Source organism: Brachycentrus maculatus, unplaced genomic scaffold (assembly GCF_059751285.1).
Source record: "Brachycentrus maculatus isolate JH-2025_06_01 unplaced genomic scaffold, ASM5975128v1 h1tg001052l, whole genome shotgun sequence".
NCBI classification, from domain to species: domain Eukaryota; kingdom Metazoa; phylum Arthropoda; class Insecta; order Trichoptera; family Brachycentridae; genus Brachycentrus; species Brachycentrus maculatus.
In genome coordinates this window covers 55737-76376 of record NW_028281760.1, presented here as the reverse complement: position 1 = coordinate 76376, position 20640 = coordinate 55737, and positions in this window count along the sequence as shown.

Here is a 20640-nt window from a genome sequence, read left to right as displayed (position 1 = left end):
AAAATGTAGCATTTTTATTTAATTTGGCTTACGATCCCTCGTAGACTGATTTATGTGATCACTTTATAAGTATATTTGTAACGTTTACCATTCTACCCATGTTTTCCAACCGCACTTATTATGACGACTAGTTGTAGATTATTGTAGATTTGTAGGAGATTATTTTATTATGACGACTAATTTTGGAAGCGTAGCTTACGAAACTAGTCGTCATAATAAAATAATCTCCAGTGGTAGAAAAACAAGTGTTTTCCTTTTACGATTTCATCATGTCTTACCATAAAGTGAATGCCGAAACAATAAATAAAATAAACATAAATAAATTACATCATATTATTCGTCGTTTTATGCGTGAATTTACTGCAGCATCTATTTGTTTAAGCTTACATTTAGCGAAAATCCTTATTTTTGACGTATGCAAGATACTTTTATAATTATTTTACATAGTAGAAAACTCCGAAAAACATGATTTTCAATTTTTATTATACTTATAATGTCACCAAATCCTGAATTTTTCGATTTATTTCCAGTTATTTATATTGACAATCTCAGTATTGATGAAGAAGAATGTGGAAGTCTGGGTATTTTGTAAAGCTTACTACCTATCCTAGGTTGGTTTAAAAAATCACTTAATACACGTGTAACATTCACCATTCTACCCATGTATACCATCCACCATATGATCACCCTATGATAGGTCATTAGCCCTGTAAATACACAGACTTCCATGTACTTTTTCAACTACGTTGAGATGTCAATATAGAAAAATCTCATTAGTGGACACCCGTAGAGTTGTGAACAAGGATTTGGACACACAAAGAGCTGTGCTTATTTATTCATCACATATATTGTGTTTTTGAGAGAGTTTTGTGAGATGTCAATATAGATAAATCCCATTAGTGGACACTCGTAGAGTTGTGAACAAGGATTTGGACACACAAAAAGCTGTGCTTATTTATTCATCACACATATTGTGTTTTTCAATACCACCAAAAAAAAAATTCTGTCGTACATCGCTTATCCTAGTTAAAGACCGACTCCAATTCGGGCACTCATTAATTTATTTTTAATGGGTCGACATCTGTTATGGCTTTAGTTACCAGATACGACTTGCCTTAATTGTTATCGAGTTTTCAATAAACTGGAAAAAAGCTGCAATTCCAGAAGGCTGGCGTGGAGCCATAATGGAATAATTGCCCGGCTGGCAGAGCCCAGATGGGGCTACATTTATGGAAGCTCTACACTCTACACACGTGCATAATGAATAGAATCGCACCAACTGTATTCCCGCTCACATCTCCTACCAATAATTCATATTCATTTAAATTGTGATATTTGAAGATGCTTTTTTTTTTTTTAAATATGGAATGGCGTTGCACATGTAAAACAATGCATTTGCCAATGTCAAGTTACTTGAATTCTTAATTATAAAATATGATATGATAAAAATTATAAAGATAAACTATAAATTTATTTTATTTAATTTTAGAAAAACAATCAACAGTCTGTACAAATTTGGGTTCCTGCTCGCCAGGATGAGATGGATATCTGTAGGGAGGGGAATAAGCGGGGCCAGAGATTTAAAGAAATTTGGCATTTGGTCATTTATTGGGCAAACAAAGAATATATGGTTAAGGTTTTCCTCTTCGCAACGACACTCGCAAATGGGGGAGTCAAAGACACCAATCCTCGCAAGGTGCTCTCTCGTACAGCAATGACCCATCCTCATTCGACAAATGGTGGATGTATCTTTCTTGTTCATCGAGATTTTCCTAAACCAAAGACGGGACGGGACAGTAGGCTGAATGAGAGAGTAATGTTTACCCTTTGAAATTTTGGAGGAGTTCCATTTGAGGGACCAGCTGGAAGACATATCAATATTTGGAATTGTCAAAAGGTCATCAGATGGGTAGTTAGAGAAATTCGTACTTCCATTTAAAACGGCTTCCTTAGCTAGAGAGTCGGCTTTTTCATTTCCCGGAATGCCATGGTGGCTTGGAATCCAGGCGAGAGAAACCTGAACGTTTTTTTCTTTGAGTAAATATAATTTCTCACGGATTTGGAATATTAAATGGGATTGGGCTTGTTTGAAGGGATTGCTGCTAATTTTTTGAAGAGAGCTTAGAGAGTCGGATAAAATGAGGCACCTTTCAAACTTTTTGGTCATAATGTAGGAAAGAGTTTCTCTTAAAGCCAAGCATTCCGCAGTAAAAACTGACGAAGGTTGAGGAAGTTGGAATTGGGCACAGTAACCATCATCGAGACTGTAAAAAGAAGCTCCTGAATAGCCAGATATTTCCAATTTGGATCCGTCTGTGAAGAATAAAGACCAGTCTTTCCATTTTGATTCAATTATGGAGTTGAAAAGGGAAATCGGACTAGGGGATTTAGTCCCTACTCCAATGTGGGTTATAATGTTTGGGGAAAAAATATGATGAGAGTAAGGGAAGTTATAAAGGGAGGGGGTGGGAGATCGGAATATTTCTGGGATAAATTTTGACAGTTTTTCAAAACTTTTTGCGAGTGCTGGATAAGGCCTATTATGTAACACACGGTTAGATGTTACAGAGTTTAGTAATTTCTTAGATGCCAAAAGAGATGGGTGATTTTCAAAAGCTAAACATTTTATCATGTATCTGTCAGATAGATATTGTCTTCTAATGTCTAGAGGAGGATCCATAGCTTCTAATTGGAGGGCATTTGTGGGGGAAGACTTCATCGCACCCAGGATGATTCTTAAGCATTTGTATTGAATAACAGACAGTTTATTCAATAAGTATATTGGGAGGGGGTCAATTATGATACTGCCATAGTCTAATTGGCTTCTAACAAAAGCGTTGTAAAATAGTTTTAGAGTAAGAGGATGAGAGCCCCACCAAACTCCTGCTAGAGCTCGGAGAGGGTTAATTTTTCTTTCACATTTTGTGATTACAGAATTTATGTGAGGGGCCCATGACAATTTCCTGTCAAAAATAATTCCTAAAAATTTAGCCTGATTACTTATAGGAATGGAGATATTGTCAAATTTTATAGAGTTAAATGGGATTTTATGTTTTTTCGAGAACAATACTATTTGGCTTTTTGAAGGAGATAGTTGAAGGCAATTAGAAGTGAACCAAGTATTGAGAGAAGTCAAGGCTGATTCAAGTTTATTAATAGCAGTTTTCATATCTTTATGTGAAATATATATTACAATGTCATCCGCATACTGCAAGATTTTGCATTTTCCCGAGACTGTTGATTCCAGATCGAAAGTATAGATATTATATAGTAAAGGACTAAGTACAGATCCTTGAGGGAGGCCCTTCCAGATTTTTCTTTCTATTTTTTTATACGTCCCATTTACAATAATAGTTCTTTCTTTTAATATATTTAGAATCACCTGAACAATCTTAAAAGGAAAGTTTAACGAGCATAGTTTAACTTTGAGGACATTAAGGTCCACATTATCATAAGCTCCACAAATATCGATAAAAGCTGCAGCGGTGCATTCATTTTGAGAAAACGCTACACGAATATCTGTTGAGAAAATAGAGAGATTATCGGTGGTTGATTTGTTTTTACGGAAACCAAATTGTGAAGCAGACAGTAAGGAATTGCTCTCCACAAACCAGTCTACTCTATTTTTTATCATATGTTCAAAAAGCTTTAGCATACACGAAGATAACGCTATGGGGCGGTATGAATCTCCCTTCATTGGGTCTTTATCAGGTTTTAGAATAGGGATTATCCGCTGAATTTTCCAATCAGCTGGAATTATTCCAGTTTCAAATATTTTATTTAGTATATTAATATATTTAAGTAAAATTTGTTGTGGAAATTTTTGAATCAATGAGTATGGGATCATGTCTAAGCCGGGGGATGAGATTTTAACATATTCTAGGGGAAGTAATAACTCCTCAATCTGGAAAGGTGAGTCAAACCAAGATTCTTGATTGAGAATGACTGAAGAGTGGGATGGGAGTTCTTGGATTGTTGGAACATGAGAAGGTGCCAATTTGTCAACGAAATCGTAGATCCAAGCTGAATCATCGGAAATTTTTTTGAGTGACGAAGAAGATGGGGACTTAAATTTTCTTATGGCTGTCCAAACATCAGTCAATGGGGTTTGAGGTGAGAGAGCGCAACAGAAAGATTTCCATCCTATTCGTTTTTTCTGTTTTAATATTTTTTTTGTCTCAGCTTGAACTCTTTTAAACTCCAAAAAATTTAATTCACTCATATCATTTTTATATTTGGACATACAATTTTTTCTATTTTTAACAGCTAGACTGCACTCGGAATCCCACCAAGGGCATGGCGACGGATTCCTCCGAGTCTTTGGATTTATTTTAGGGGTGGTAGAATTAACTGCGGACATAATTGTGTCTATAAATTTAGAATACTCCAGTGGGATATCGAAGTCGCTCGCAGGATGAGATTTGGAATTATTTTTTCCCAAAATACTAACAAAGTTAGTCCAGTCAGTTTTTTTAAAATTATAAATGGTGTTTTGAGTTCTAGGGGTGATGCGAGACTTAAGAGGTATGTGAATAGTGATTGGGAAATGGTCACTCGAATGAGGGTCGTCTAAGATACTCCAGGTTACCCTAGATGCTAAATCGTTAGAGCATAATGAGATATCAACAGCGCTATGTCTATGAGATGGAGAACTTAATCTGGTAGGAGAGCCGTCGTTAAGTATACATATATCGTTATCATCAATGAAACTTAAGATGTTCCTACCTGAGCGGTCTGTATAAGCACTCCCCCAGCTGAGAGAATGTGCGTTGAAATCACCTAGTATGAAAAATGATTTGGGCAACAATTTTACTATATTATTCCAGCCAGACAGATCAAAAGGGATGTTAGGGGGAATATATACTGAAATATAGGATACATTGTTTATAGAGGCTGCAACAATTTGGAAAGATGAGGAGTTTGGGACTAGGATGTGGGAATAGTGAAGATGGTTTTTAATAAGAAGGGCTGCTCCTCCTCTACCATCGGGTCGGTCATCACGCAGGCAAATATAACCTGGGATAACAAAGTTGTATCCTGGCTTGAACCAGGTTTCTGATAAAGCAGCTATGTCAATTTTGTATTCCTTTAGAAGGGAACATAAATCTATTTTATTCGAAATAGCACTACGGCAATTCCACTGTAAGATAGATAATTTTGACTCCATCTCGTTAAGATGAGAGTCTTGTGTAATAGGGGTGATTATGTTATTAGAGGAGATTGGAATTTTGTGAGGCATTGTGATTTTGGAGAGTTGAATTGGAAGTGGTTTTGGCAGCGTTGTACGGTTTTTGGGGGGAGTTTTCGAAAATTGAGGTAATAAGTATGATTAATTGAGAAAGTACGTGTGATAAATTATCCGGTGTTGTAACACTGGCCTCTTTATTGCCAGACTGAAGAGCACAACCATCGGGAGAATTCGTATACGGTAAAAAGGAAATGGACTTTAATTTATCAAGAGTTGATTTGCTAATGTTAGGAAGAAACAATGACCTCGGAGCGGATTCTTTATAAACCGTCTTGTTATACGACAAAGGTTGTGAATGAGAAGATTGTTGGATATTACGGGATTGTGAGGAAGTGGTAGACTTTGTTATATCTGCGTATGATTTTCCCTTGCTAAATGTGGACTTGGCAGCCTCGTTATATGAAATATTTTGTTCAGTCATGCTCCTCTTTATTAAATTTTGCCTCAAATATTCAGGACATATTCTATTGGTAGCTAAATGATTACCTGAACAATTTACGCATGTAGCATTCTGAATTTCAACTTCGCAAGTCTCACCCATATGCTCCAATCCACACTTGAAACATCTAGGTTTGGACCTGCAAATTGTCTTGGCGTGTCCATAACGACAGCATGCGAAACAAAGAATTGTAGGATAGATGTATAGCTCAACGTCTATTACCGAATAGAATGAAAATATCTTTTTAGGGAGAATCTGCCCTTGAAAAGTAAGAATAACAGTTTGGGTGGGTACCCACGAGAATTTTTGGTCTACAGGCGAAGTGACTTTTCTCGACAGTCTTCGAGATTTTGTAATCATACCACATTCATTTGGAACCTCGATATTTTTTACAATCTCTTCATGGGTCCACTCTAAAGGGATACCCCTGACCAGGCCCATGCGAGAGACCATATGGTACGGGATAAATACTTTATAGTCATATGTTTCCAAAGCATTATCATCAATAAAACTATTTGCCGCTGAGTATGTCAAAAATTGTACAGAAATCCGGTTTCGGCCGATAGATTTTATTCCTGCACGAGGAACAATACCAGGAATATTTAGGGATTGCAAAAGTTTGCCAAAATCGATGATATTCAAAGAGAAAGAAGAATTGGGGACAACGTTTTTTTGGACAAAAACGCAGAAAGGTCCACTGTCTCTTTCTGTGTATTTGTTTTTGATATATTCTGACTGTAAGGAAGAAGGATCATTAGATGTTGAAGGGGATAAGGTTTTCGGAGTTGCATTATGAATATCTTTGGCAGAATCAGTTTTAGAAATTTTTCTGATTTTGTTGGGGAGGATTGGAGACGTGGGTAATGAAGAGTTGGAAGAAGATGTAGATGGGATGTCGGGAGGCTCCTTACGACGTGTTTTAATTCTTTCCATACTTATTCAGAAATAATCCAATGAGTGTATAGAAAGAAAAATATATATATATATATATAAACGAAAAATATTATATGCAACTAAAAAATATTATTGTTGCAATTTACTATTACAACTAGGAAAATAATAAAGTACGAAATTTAAGAATTAAAATAATAAAATAACGATAGATTTGGCTTATCTGAGAAGTAATCCTTAATCAGCAACCATTTAAACTATAAACAACTTATGTAATATCGAAAAAAACTCAAAATATGACAAAATTATTGGAGCTATGTAATATATGAACTGACAAACACAACTGTCAAAACTCAAGTCCATTTGAAGATGCTAACTGGATAGTAAAATGGAGAATAGAAGGCCAAATCACTCGTCGCCTCTTCAATATTTATGCATCAGATACCCTCTGATTGTTTCAACTACTGATCTAACAGTTTTCAAGTTGTTGGGTAATATATCCAAAATAAAACAAGGTTTTTGTTGGATTGAATTCTACATTTATTTATGTATATCTTAATACGTGACGCGTTTCAACTTCTTAGGACATTATCAAATACTTGTTTGTCAAATACGTGTCACGTATTAAGATATACATAAATAAATGTAGAATTCAATCCAACAAAAACCTTGTTTTATTTTGGATATATTACCCAACAATTCAATATGGAATTCTACCAACTGTCTGCAGTTACAATAAATAAGTTTTCAAGTTTTTGACAAATTTGATCATGACATGTTTAGATAAGTAACTGTTTAACTGCAGAGTTAGGCAGAGAGATTAGAAAGCCACACCACTCTGTCATTGCAAACAATCTTCGATCCTTTCACTTTCATAAATCTCCTTATGGATACTCCCTAATTATTCCGACTCCGGACCTGACCGCTTTTAATTCGATAAACTTGATCGTGATAAGTTTTTCTAGCTTTCTTATCGTCACGTAGACAGAGAGAATATAATGTCACATCAATGGATCTTTGCGAATAATCTTTTCCTCTTTCACATTCATACAATTTAGTTATACCAGCAAACTTCAATTTCTGTATTAAAATCCTCCTTATACACTTATTATATCTTACCGTATATGAAATTAAAATTACAAATGTGTTAATAAAATTAGTATTTAACCAGTCACCGAGATTTTTATGTCTACCGGTTTCAAGACGTACCCGTCTCTTCGTCAGGACAATCACTAACACAGCATGCAAACAATACTACTCTTCACCACCATAGCACCATTCTCACACTCTTGTCACACACTCTATTTGCATGCTGTGTTAGTGATTGTTCTGACGAAGAGACGGGTACGTCTCGAAACCGGTAGACATAAAAATCTCGGTGAGTGGTTATATACTAATTTTATTAACATTTTTGTAAAAAAATAAACAGTAAAAATTACTAACCACAAAGTAAATGCTTTAAATATTAATAATATTGAGAATATAAGAATTACAATGAATATAATGCTGAGATTAACAAAATCGATCAAATTAACCAAGGTGTTTTGAGATGGTTTCGATAAAAGAACAATAAAACAAATTTATTGTATGAGTGTAGTTGGAAATAGGAGCAGTAGAAGATCAAGAGCACTAGGTATGATATAAGTATTTCAAATACTTGACAGCTGTCAGGGTCGGGATTCGGAATAATCGGTATGTATTAAGAGATGCATGAACGAAGATTGTTTGCAAAGAAAAATTGGTGTGGCTTTCTATTCTCTCTGCCTACCCCTACGAGAAGCAGTGTGACGTTTAGTTGGTTAGTTAATAAGTAAATTACCTATATAAGGTAATTAAAACATTTTTTTCCATATATAATTGATATGATAACCTAATCAGCAAATACAGTATTTTTGACTCGTGTATCAATTAACGAATCCCGTTAGGGGCGAGGAAACCAAGTCAGGTAATTTTACTGGAATGTTTATGTGTTTAGTCGGAAATATATTCCTGTGGGGTGACCATTCCACTGCTCGGGGAGGCGGCATAGAGCAGGGATTTGGAAATCTTTCTTTTAAGGGAGGAAGAAAAATGCTTCCTCAGTCGACATTGTCTCGCTGTAAGGGTAGGGGGTAGGGAATCGGCGGTGGTTATCCTCCTTTATCAATAAGATCCCATTTGAGATTTTCAAAAATATCATAATAAGATTTCAGTTCTCTTTCAATTTTCATCAATCTCGTTCGTCCTTTGTTTGTGTGAAGAATTGAATTCTTAAGTAATGTAATATTGTAAAATACCTCACTCCATCCGACTTTTTTTCAATTTTCCGATAATGAGGCATAGCAATATTGCGTGGGTATAATATTTTTTTAAAATATTTTGCTCACCCATCCTTACAATTTATTCAATTCGTTTATTGATTAATTGAACGTTAACTTTGTGGAATAAAATGATATATATATATATATATATATATATATATATATATATATATATATATATATATATATATATATATATATATATATATATATATATATATATATATATATATATATATATATATATATATATATATATATATATATATATATATATATATATATATATATATATATATATATATATATATATATATATATATATATATATATATATATATATATATATATATATATATATATATATATATATATATATATATATATATATATATATATATATATATATATATATATAATATTTAAAATGTTTACAAAAGTATATTTTGTATTTTTTATTCATTTTCCAGATATCTCTACTTTTTACATTTCTACATTTCAACTCTGTCTAGTTACACATTTCTGAAATGTCATTTCATAATCTTTTCATTTTAACACTTTGAGGCATCAAAATGTAAAAATAATTTCTAAATGGAGAAAAAAGAAAATAGAAATCACCCAATATTACATTTTTAGAGAAAAACGAAAATACAACTCACCCAATATAATACTTTTTAGAAAAAAAAAGAAAAGAGAACTCACCAAATATAACATTTTTAGAGAAAAAGAAAAGAGAACTCTCCCAATGTAACATTTTTAGAGATAAATTAAAAGAAAACTCACCCATATTTGTGAACAAGGATTTAGACACACCCATAATGTTGTTTTAAAAAGTATTTTGGTAAACGAGTAGATTAGATTGAGTTTTACGAACCGTAACACAGTCAGGACAGGCCCTACGCCGGGGAATGGTATACTTTACAAATACGCATACCGTACGATGTAAAATCAGGACTTAAATTCAAGTTTTGCGTTAAATATGAATGAAGCACCCTAAAAGAGCAGGGTGAGAGGGGCGTTTTTAAGGGCGTATAATGGGAACAGGAACAAATGTCACCAAAAAGCGTAATTAATTTGTTTGGAAAAAGTTTTTAAAACAAATTAATATCCCCTCTTGACGCGGATTTCAGCTAAATCGCCATATATCCTTGGAATCATCAATCATAAACGAGATTTAATAAATTAATTTTTATTATTTTTTGACATCTCAACAAAGATGAAGAAAAACAGTCTGAAGATAAATAGGGCTTACGACCGTCATTGGCTTGGTTAAGTGATCACTTACACACGTGTAACATAGATTAACACATATCTTCATCTATGTTGAGATATTTAAAAAATACTTTTCTATATAGCGTATCTTGTAATAATAATCATTCAAACTAGCTTAGGACTGTAAATATATAGACTTCTATAAAATTTAAAAAATCTATGTTGAGATATCGTAGTCATACAGGAGAAAGTGACCAAGTGCATTTTTTACAAAAACGTGATCATTGACTATTTGACACCTTACTAGCTTAATATTGCCCTGAAATAATGCCAAAGGATTTTAAACTTGTAAGTATAATATATTGACTTGTTAAAAATGACTAACTGCATTGATGTTTATTTTCTTGCCAAGCAAAAGTGATTTGAATGGTCCTCCTGAACATTTTACGTTTTGTCAGTTGGTCACTTTCTCCTGTACGACTACGATATTAATGTTCATAACCCCTAAGTGGTCATAACGTGTCAACAAAAATTATATATATTTCATGATATTCGACTAATAAATTCTTAGAAATTGTCATTTACTTAGTTTTATTTTAAATCGTCATCTGATAACGGAAAATATTTACACACGTGTATGAAATTTTAACGAATTTCCACGGTAAATTTCATTGTAATTCCACGTGATATAGGTCAAACGAATACATTGTGCATCTGACACCTGGAAGGGCGGGGCTCTGGCACAATGCAAGGATATCCTTACACACGTGAAGTATTTTATACCACGATGAGCGCTTTAATATACTCAAAGGAAGTATTTAGTAATGTACGAGACATGCTGTATCTCACTCATATGAGCTAACAAACTAGTTATGTGCTGAAAATACACATACATGGAAAGATTAAGAAAGGTGTGTTGAGATGCTTTGGAAATGTGGAATGAATGAGTGAAGAAAGAAATGTATAATATATTGGAATAAAATTACAGCTATGTAATTTTTTCCTCGCGAATTTTATTTGACCAACAACCGGGTTTCGACGTAACCGACATCATCAGACCGGTGTGAGGCTAGACAATATTCTATGTTATATACAAAACAAGGCAGGAGTTGGAAACCATGAATTTATATAATTTTTCTGATATTTTTGAGCTGAACGTACTTGGATATAGAAGAGAGGAAGAACCGATGAAAACTAAGTATGATCAAGTATTTTCAATGGTCACAAATAAGTAAGTCAATCAAGTATTCAAATGGTCAGGAATCTTTTGAATTACCTAACGTCCAAGTGACTCTGCAATCTAGCTACTGCAATCTAGCTACGGCTTATGCAACACCGCATATCATGACCCTATTTAGGCTTCAACTTTTTAAGTTTTATAGCCTATGCCTACTCGTGAGTGGATTTACTCTTTATGTTTAAAGTTACTTTAATTTCATGTAATTCATGAGTGAAAATCCTAGGCAAAAACACTCGCCAGGCCAGGAGTCGGAATAACCGGCGGGTATGTATGAGGAGATGTTAAGATTAATACGGAAGAGGCAAAAAATACTTCTGCGGAGATATGGCCTACTGGTAAGTTAGTTTATCTAGGGAAATTGCATTCAATCCCTTGTTTAGTCTTTCAAAGCATTGTATTCATTCATTATTCGACCATTTAAATATCATCGTTAATCTCATTGAAAGAATGAATGAAGTTCGACTACACTCAGCCTACTTTCATACTTATTTTTCCAACTCCATGCTTTAATTCCATACATTTGAGTTGGTACCAGGACTCTAGTTCAACTTTTGGTGGTAGGTTTTTATTTGCTGCACTATTCACTCTGTTCCCAGTATTCATTTTCCTTTCTAGATCTAAATCAATCTTTCCTTCTTCTTCTTCTTCTTATTATTATATGCCTTACGGCCTGTTTTTAAGAGGGATTAGCCTCCTGCGACGTCGATTCCCAGCTATCGGCCCATCTCTTTGGTGGTCTTCCCGGGAGTCGTCTAACATGGGGTTGGCGGTACAGTGCGATGTGGTGGAGTCTGGATGGTTCCATTCTCCTCACATGCGCATACCATTGTCTTCTTCGTTGCCTTCCCCACCTAACGACATCTTCGATCTCGCATATTTCAATGATCTTGGCATTTCTCAATCTATCTCGAAGACTCTTGCCTGTTATGCTTCTCAGACTATTCATTTCTGACACTCTATCAATCTTTCCATTTCTGTTAAATATACTTCTCAAATATATTTCCAAAATCATCTACCTGTTCCATAATTTTCCCATTTACTAATATTTTATACACAGATCTACATTCTCTGTAAAAAAATTACATTGGATTTGCTGCACATTCTTCAGCAATGCAATTTCTTAGCACACATCATACGCCCTTGATACCAGCGTCTTCAAGTCTTCTCTAGTATCGACAAAACATTTTAAAAGACAATAATTTATGTGGCAAATATGTAATAGTTGGAATATCAGCTGAAGGAAAATCGTGTTAAATTTGGATAGATAAACTATTTCTAAAACTTGAGATTGTTCTTTAAGAAAATTATTTTTTTGATATCTCAACACGGATGAGGAAGAATATGGATTCTGGGCATTTACGGCATACAGGGCTTATGACTGTCATAGACTGGTTTCAGCTATCACTTTACACACGTGTAACATTAATCAATGTTAAAAAAAGCTTTTTCATCTCACCAATAGATGCCTCCAGTAAAAATTCTAGTGATTCAATCACAATGTTTCGAAAATTTGATCATATAAGTATATAAAACTTCCGAGAATTTGAGTAGTGTGGTTGTCAATCATGGGTAGAATTGACGAATGTAACATGTGTGCAAATCACTTAAACCAGCCTATGATGGTCATAAGTCCCGTAAATGCAATGAATAATAATAAAAGTAACTCCTATACATAGAGATAATCCAGATTTGTGAAGAAGTTTTTGAAAACACTCAAAATTTGTAAGTATTTCAAATAATCGAAAGTGGTCTTTAAGAAGACATCGCGTTCATAGTCGCGTTAATTGAATAATTTAATATGTTGATAATACTAATAAGTGAGTAGAGAACATTTAATTACCCCTAAATTAGGTGCCCCACGAACGGATACAGGATGTATTGTTTAATTTCTTATGCCCTTCCGTGTTAAGGGGGAATTATTAATATTTCACTTCTTATATGAACACGCAGTCTTATTTTCAGAGGCATGAGGGATGCCGTTATGTGTTTTCAAGCAAGCAATCAACAGAAATCACGCGACGAGTGTGGGCCAGGAGTTGGGACTCACGAAGTGTCTAAATATGCTTTTAACTTACGAGTATGCATCAAGTTTACATTAACCTACACACCTATGCATGTGAGGGCACAAACGCAGCAGAACGTCAGTAAATTGTGGTTTTACTTCACACCGAAAATAAAAACATGCAAGAGATATTTTTTAAAAACATGTTATTTTAGTTTCTTGGATGTTTTTTGCAGATACTTTTATAATCTTTATAAAATAAAAAAACTTTGTTTGCACCACTTCTTTTTTATTAGCACACTTTAACCTACGGAGTGTGTGGAAGTTTTTGTAAGGGAATGTAAATTAGTTATAAGTATTTTAATGTTCTTAATGTTTTAGAATTTAAACCTGATGATGACAAGGTTCTTGTCGAAACCGGTAGGTTAAATTGTGCTAATAATAAAAAAGGGGTTAAAACAAGGTTTATTTTTATTTTATAAAGATATTTTGGTGCCTGTGATTTTTCAAATGTTTCCGGTTAATTTTTGGATACAGAGTCCGAAATAGCCATCAGAATTTGTCTGAAGTCCATAAGATCTATTTTTTGAGATATGCAACATTTGAAATATTAATATTAACATTTTTGTGTCGGGTTGTAGTCCCGTGGTTAGTGTCGCGGACTCTGAGTTTCTCGGTTCGAACCCCTCGCGAACTCATTGCGACAAAACGTTGTGTGATACGAGTAAGTAAAGAATGCAGGGCAGAAGTAATCATTATCAATGAAACTAAGAAAAGTGCGTTGAGATGGTTTGGACACGTGGAAACAATGAGTGAAGAAAGAACGGCAATACGAATTCATGAGGCAAATATACTTGTAAATAGGAGCAAAGATAAACCGAAGAAAACTTGGTCAGGTCAGGTATGTATGTAAATATCAGAAGATGCATGATTGTGCAAAAGACGTATAATGTTTGCAAGGACAGAGTGGTGTGAATTTTATTCTCTCTGCCTACCCCTGCAGTAAAGCGGTGTGGTAGTAAGTTAGTTAGCAAACTGAAGACTCAATAGTTTTCAAAACAATGATGTTTAAAAACCTTTCATACTATACAGCTAATTTACGTAATTCATGGAGTTACTATACGAAACACCATATCATGTACTAGGAGATCATGCAACCTTTGTTCACATGTTACTAACGTAATTTACGATCCAGACGTAGACACTTTATTATTATTCAGTATCTACCCCGTGGACTGTCAAAAGAAAAAGAGAGAAGATTAATATATTTTTTTGTTTCGTCTGATTTTTTGTGGAAGGCATAAGAAATGCGGTAGTATATAAAGGGAAGTAAAAGTTATAACAAAAACTTCGTACAATATTTATGAAGTATAATACTATACTGTGAATCTTCTCATTAGGATTCCTTTTCAAAGTACAAATGTACATAACTGAAATATCTTCTTCTTCTTCTTCTTCTTGGTGTAGACCTTGTGGCCTGTTTTTTAAAAGGGATTAGCCTTCTTCGAGGTCGATTCCCAGCTGTCGATCCATCTCTGTACAGTGTGGTGTAAGGGAGTCTGGATGGTTCCATTCTCCTCACATGCGCATACCATTGTCTCCTTCGTTGCCTTCCCAACGACATCTATGATCTCGCATATCTCCCTTATCCTGGCGTTTCTTATTCTGTCTTGTAGACTCTTGCCTGATATGCTTCATAGAGTCTTCATTTCTGACACTCTAAGTGCGTTTTTTATGCCAACGCCAACAACGGTGTCGGCTCTACTTTCAATCCCATACGTCATGATGGGTCGCTGCCGATCTTCATCTCAGGATTTTTCCATAAAAAAATCAGGTATTCTGAGATGGCTGCAGCCTTGTTTACTTGCCTCATCACTTCACATCGCAGATCTGTTTGACCACACAGGTATTTGAACTGTTTCACATATTTATTTGAACAGAAATATATTTTTATTTTATTTTAAATGCTATATATTCTCAATATTATTAATATTTAATTAATTTATCATGCGGCTCGTAACGCACGTCTGTGTTGAAAACTGTAGTGCATGTTGGTCTTCGGGTCGACCAAAAATCGCATGTGTTAGACATTTTGTGTAGTTTTGAGTGTGTAAATGGTGCTATGGTGGTGAAAGGTGGTATTGTTTGCATGCTGTGAGAGTGATTGTCCTGACGAAGAGACGGGTACGTCTCGAAACCGGTAGACATAAATATCTCGGTGAGTGGTTATCTACTAATATTATTTACATTTTTGTAAAAAAAATAAATAAGCTATATATTCTTCTTCCAGGCTCCACCCCAACGTCTATGTTATCAGCTCTTTTCGTCCTCAAGTTCTTTCTACCATGGGCATCGTCACCTAAGTCATGCCTTTAAATCGTGTTATCTTTCTATAGCATCCATGAATATTTTGTGTCTTCCTTTAAATGTCTTTCGAGGAAGATCCATGGCGATTGTCTGATTTCCAATATGTTCGGGTTGCAACAGGCACCTATTTCTTATGGACACTCCAGCTGACCATTTAAGTATTTAAGTAGTTTCTTGTTGCCTAGAGTAGGTGCTATACATCGTTCAGTATTCGGAGCAATAGAGTAGAGCGGGCCTGACAATTGTTTCGAGATAAATTCTGACTTGTAAATAAGGACTTGTACACAACAAAAATGTCGTGAATAAAACATCTTAAAACTTGTTTTTAGGCGTCTTTTGGTATGTAAAATAATCCAGTTAGGATCTTGCATACATTCAAAATAAGGGTCTCTACTAAATCAAATATTATTCTTATCAACCATAGATACCGACGCATACTCATACATGAAGCGTAGTGAGAATTGATATATCAATGTGTTCAAAAAAATTGAGTAGCGTGGTTTTCAATTATGGGTAGAATGGTGAATATTCTCATATTCTCCTTCGTGTATGTTTAGATGTCAAACACACGTTATGTAAATGCAAAAAAAAATTAAAAATTGATCGAAATGTGGGCAAAACTAGTTTATTATAAAGAATGCAATATTATGGGAATAAATATCAAGGTGACAGATCATAAGGCTGTAAATATCAAGAGTTTCATATTCTTCATCATCTATTTTGAAAAGTCAAATAATAAAATAAAAGTGTGAAAAATTATATAGGAACTTGTTTTTATGATAAAGAACACAATATTAAGGAATAAAAATTACGAGCTTTTATAAAAACGACCCTGTGAAATGTACAGAAGCCGGAAGATAAAATAATTTTAATATGTTTCAAGGCGTTTTGTTATAAAACCAATTCAAATTTGATTTGAATAAAATGGTGGATAATGTGGTATTCGGTACAATGCGTACCAGGCGAACAGAATATTACAGTGGTAAATGCGTACGTACTACAAACATTTCCTGCGATCCGCGCATAATAATATTGAATAACCCGTACAAAGTATCTATTTTTTTGAAAAGTGCCTGTTAACATGACGGTGTTTCAGCCCACCCAAAGACTTCATTCCGTTTCCTCGTTATTTCCTTGATTGTTTATGGTATTTAGGTCTCAACCGATCAATAAACCCCATTCTTTACACCATAAAATATTTACTTGAAAAAAAGTCAAATTAACCTGAAATATACAAATGCTCTATTAATAACTGTTTATCATTTATAACTAAACTAAATAAATGCAAAAACTGGCAGTGCACAATGGAGTCCTGGTATCAACCCTTATATTTAGAAGTGAATTATGGAATTGGCAGAATAAAGGTTAAAATAGACTGAATGCAGTCGAAATGCGATCATGTAGCGAGGCAAAATATATGTTTTACTGGTGAAATAACGAATCAATGCTAAGCATTTTCAATAAAATTAAGAATTTAATATTATATATGCTTATAAAAAATGTTTCTTAAATGAAATGCAAGAAAAACCTTTCAAACTTGAAAAAGAATATTGAAATTATATTGAATGTAGTCGAAGTGCGATCTCTCAGACGAATGTAAAAACAGTTTTCTTTCATTATAATTTTGTAAATAAATAATATAAAATGTAGTTAGTTGTTTCTAAAATTCAAAAAGGGTGCATTATATGATAAATTACATAAACTAGTCATTATTTTTCAGAGTTTGAGAATCTTATTTTGGAAACTAACTACTCAATTAGTGGAATGAAAATAAAATGCAATTAGTGGTCTAATACAAGTCTTTAATTTTAAATAATAAACACGTTAATGCAAAATCTCTAAATAATATAAAATACCCTAGAATTTTTTATAAAGAGTACTGTTTTTCCACCTTATGGTTAATTTAGGAGCTCAATAGTTTCAATATAAAAATAGCTTGGTCATACATACGAGGAACGACAAGGGTGTTTTTCTAACAATGAGTCTGAATAATGCTTTCATAGTGAGGGATACTAGAGATGAACAATCTATTATATGAAGCTACCTAGACAAAAGTGGCTACCTTCTCAGATAGCGAAGCTGAAAATACAATTTTTACTATCGTATATTAGACTTTTTTTAAACCCTTATTCATACGTAATACTCATCCGTACAGTATCGTTTAGAATCAGTGTTATCTTGAGATATAGGGTAATACAAATCTGGGTTCTTTATCAAGGTGGAGGTTCCGGGTTTGATTTCAGGGAGGACGAAATAAATATAAGTGTTTTTCCCCTGTGATATTTATGTAATATTACCCTGGACTGGGTAGCTTAAGCACAGGACTGATTAATATTCGTTCGTGTATTTAATGATCAAAAGAACAATGTTTTTAAACGATGCAGTGCCTTATGTACCATTAGATGCACACAAGGGCTAGGAGTGTAAATAATACTTAAAAAATTAATTGTAGTATTTAAAGACATTAACCAATACTGTAGGGGATGCCTGACACCTGTGGCCAGGGCTGTACATATATATATATATATATATATATATATATATATATATATATATATATATATATATATATATATATATATATATATATATATATATATATATATATATATATATATATATATATATATATATATATATAAATATATATATATAGATATATATATACATATATATATATATATATATATATATATATATATATATATATATATATATATATATATATATATATATATATATATATATATATATATATATATATATATATATATATATATATATATATATATATATATATATATATATATATATATATATATATATATATATATATATATATATATATATATATATATATATATATATATATATATATATATATATATATATATATATATATATATATATATATATATATATATATATATATATATATATATATATATATATATATATATATATATATATATATATATATATATATATATATATATATATTTATATATATATATATATATATAAAGAGCTGAGTCGCAAAATTGCTTGATGTATAGCAAAATTGCTTGATGTATAAGGGTTTAAAAATGTATGATGAGATGCCTGAATGTATGAAGAATGAAAAATGTCTGAAAGAATTTAAAAATAAATGTCTAAGTTACTGTAAGGAAATGTAAATATATAAAGATGATGTAAATGTATATAATAGTTTATATTAGTTTTAATATAAGCTAACTTAAGAAATAAATTTAAAAAAAAAAAATATATATATATATATATATATATATATATATATATATATATATATATATATATATATATATATATGTATATATATATATATAAATAAATATATAAATATATATATAAATACATATCAATCAAAAGAACAATGTTTTTAAACGATGCAGTGCCTTATGTACCATTAGATGCACACAAGGGCTAGGAGTGTAAAAAATACTTAAAAAATTAATTGTAGTATTTAAAGACATTAACCAATACTGTAGGGGATGCCTGACACCTGTGGCCAGGGCTGTACATAAAGATATATATATATATATATATATATATATATATATATATATATATATAAATATATATATATATATATATATATATATACATATATATATATATATATATATATATATATATATATATATATATATATATATATATATATATATATATATATATATATATATATATATATATATATATATATATATATATATATATATATATATATATATATATATATATGTATATATATATATATATATATATATATATATATATATATATATATATATATATATATATATATATGTATATATATATATAAATAAATATATAAATATATATATAAATACATATATATATTATATATATATATATATATATATATATATATATATATATATATATATATATATATATATATATATATATATATATATATATATATATATATATATATATATATATATATATATATATATTGATATATTTTTATTTATATTGATATATTCAAAGCACCTCTTTAAACAATCAGAACGTGTCTCTTGTATTACAAATTATGTATTAATATCCTAACCATCCCAAAAATTAAAGAAATAATATTCACATAACACCAACAATGACATTGATTCTCTTTTTGTGTTATCACCTGAATATGTTGAAAAACCATAAGAAAACTCAGTGAGGGCATATTATTGTAATTTGTCATTATGTGTATGATGAAATATAAATATATATAAATAAATTATGTGCATAAAACCTCCATACATCACGGGAAAGGCAAACAAAATATCGTTTTATTATATTATGGTAATATTATTCGCAGATACCTGGAAAGCCTTTAACCATTTTACGTATGCCTACCTTACAATTTGTTTTTTGGCTTTAGGCATTCCCCATGCTCTGTTAAACATAGAATGGTGAATATTCCATGGCAATTGTAGCGAGCTTTATGTGGGACTTTATACAGCTTACATTTTTATTAGTCAAAGCCTTTACGGCGGGGAAGGTAAAAGTCTTAGATTAAGCTCGGTAATAGCCTACCATAAAGCACAGAGCTGACAGTCGAATTAACATTCAAGGTTTGTCGCAATTGATTGCGATAATATTTCGCAGTTCCTTATCGATTTTGTAATTGGTGGTTAAAATTTTAGTTTAATAATTTGTTATTTTTTTAAAAAATAATTAATTATATATCAATTAATTGATTCTACCCATTATTAACACCACATTACTCAAATTCTTGGAAGTTCTATATATATGAACTAATTTTGAAACATTGTTCTTGAATCACTAGAACTTCACTATAAACATCTATTGGTGAGATGAAAAGAATCATTTTATTGAGCAGAAACGCTTTCAAAAGTAGTATTAGTCGTCAATTAATTAAAAACCCGCAGATTGTTGTGCCGATTCCCAGTA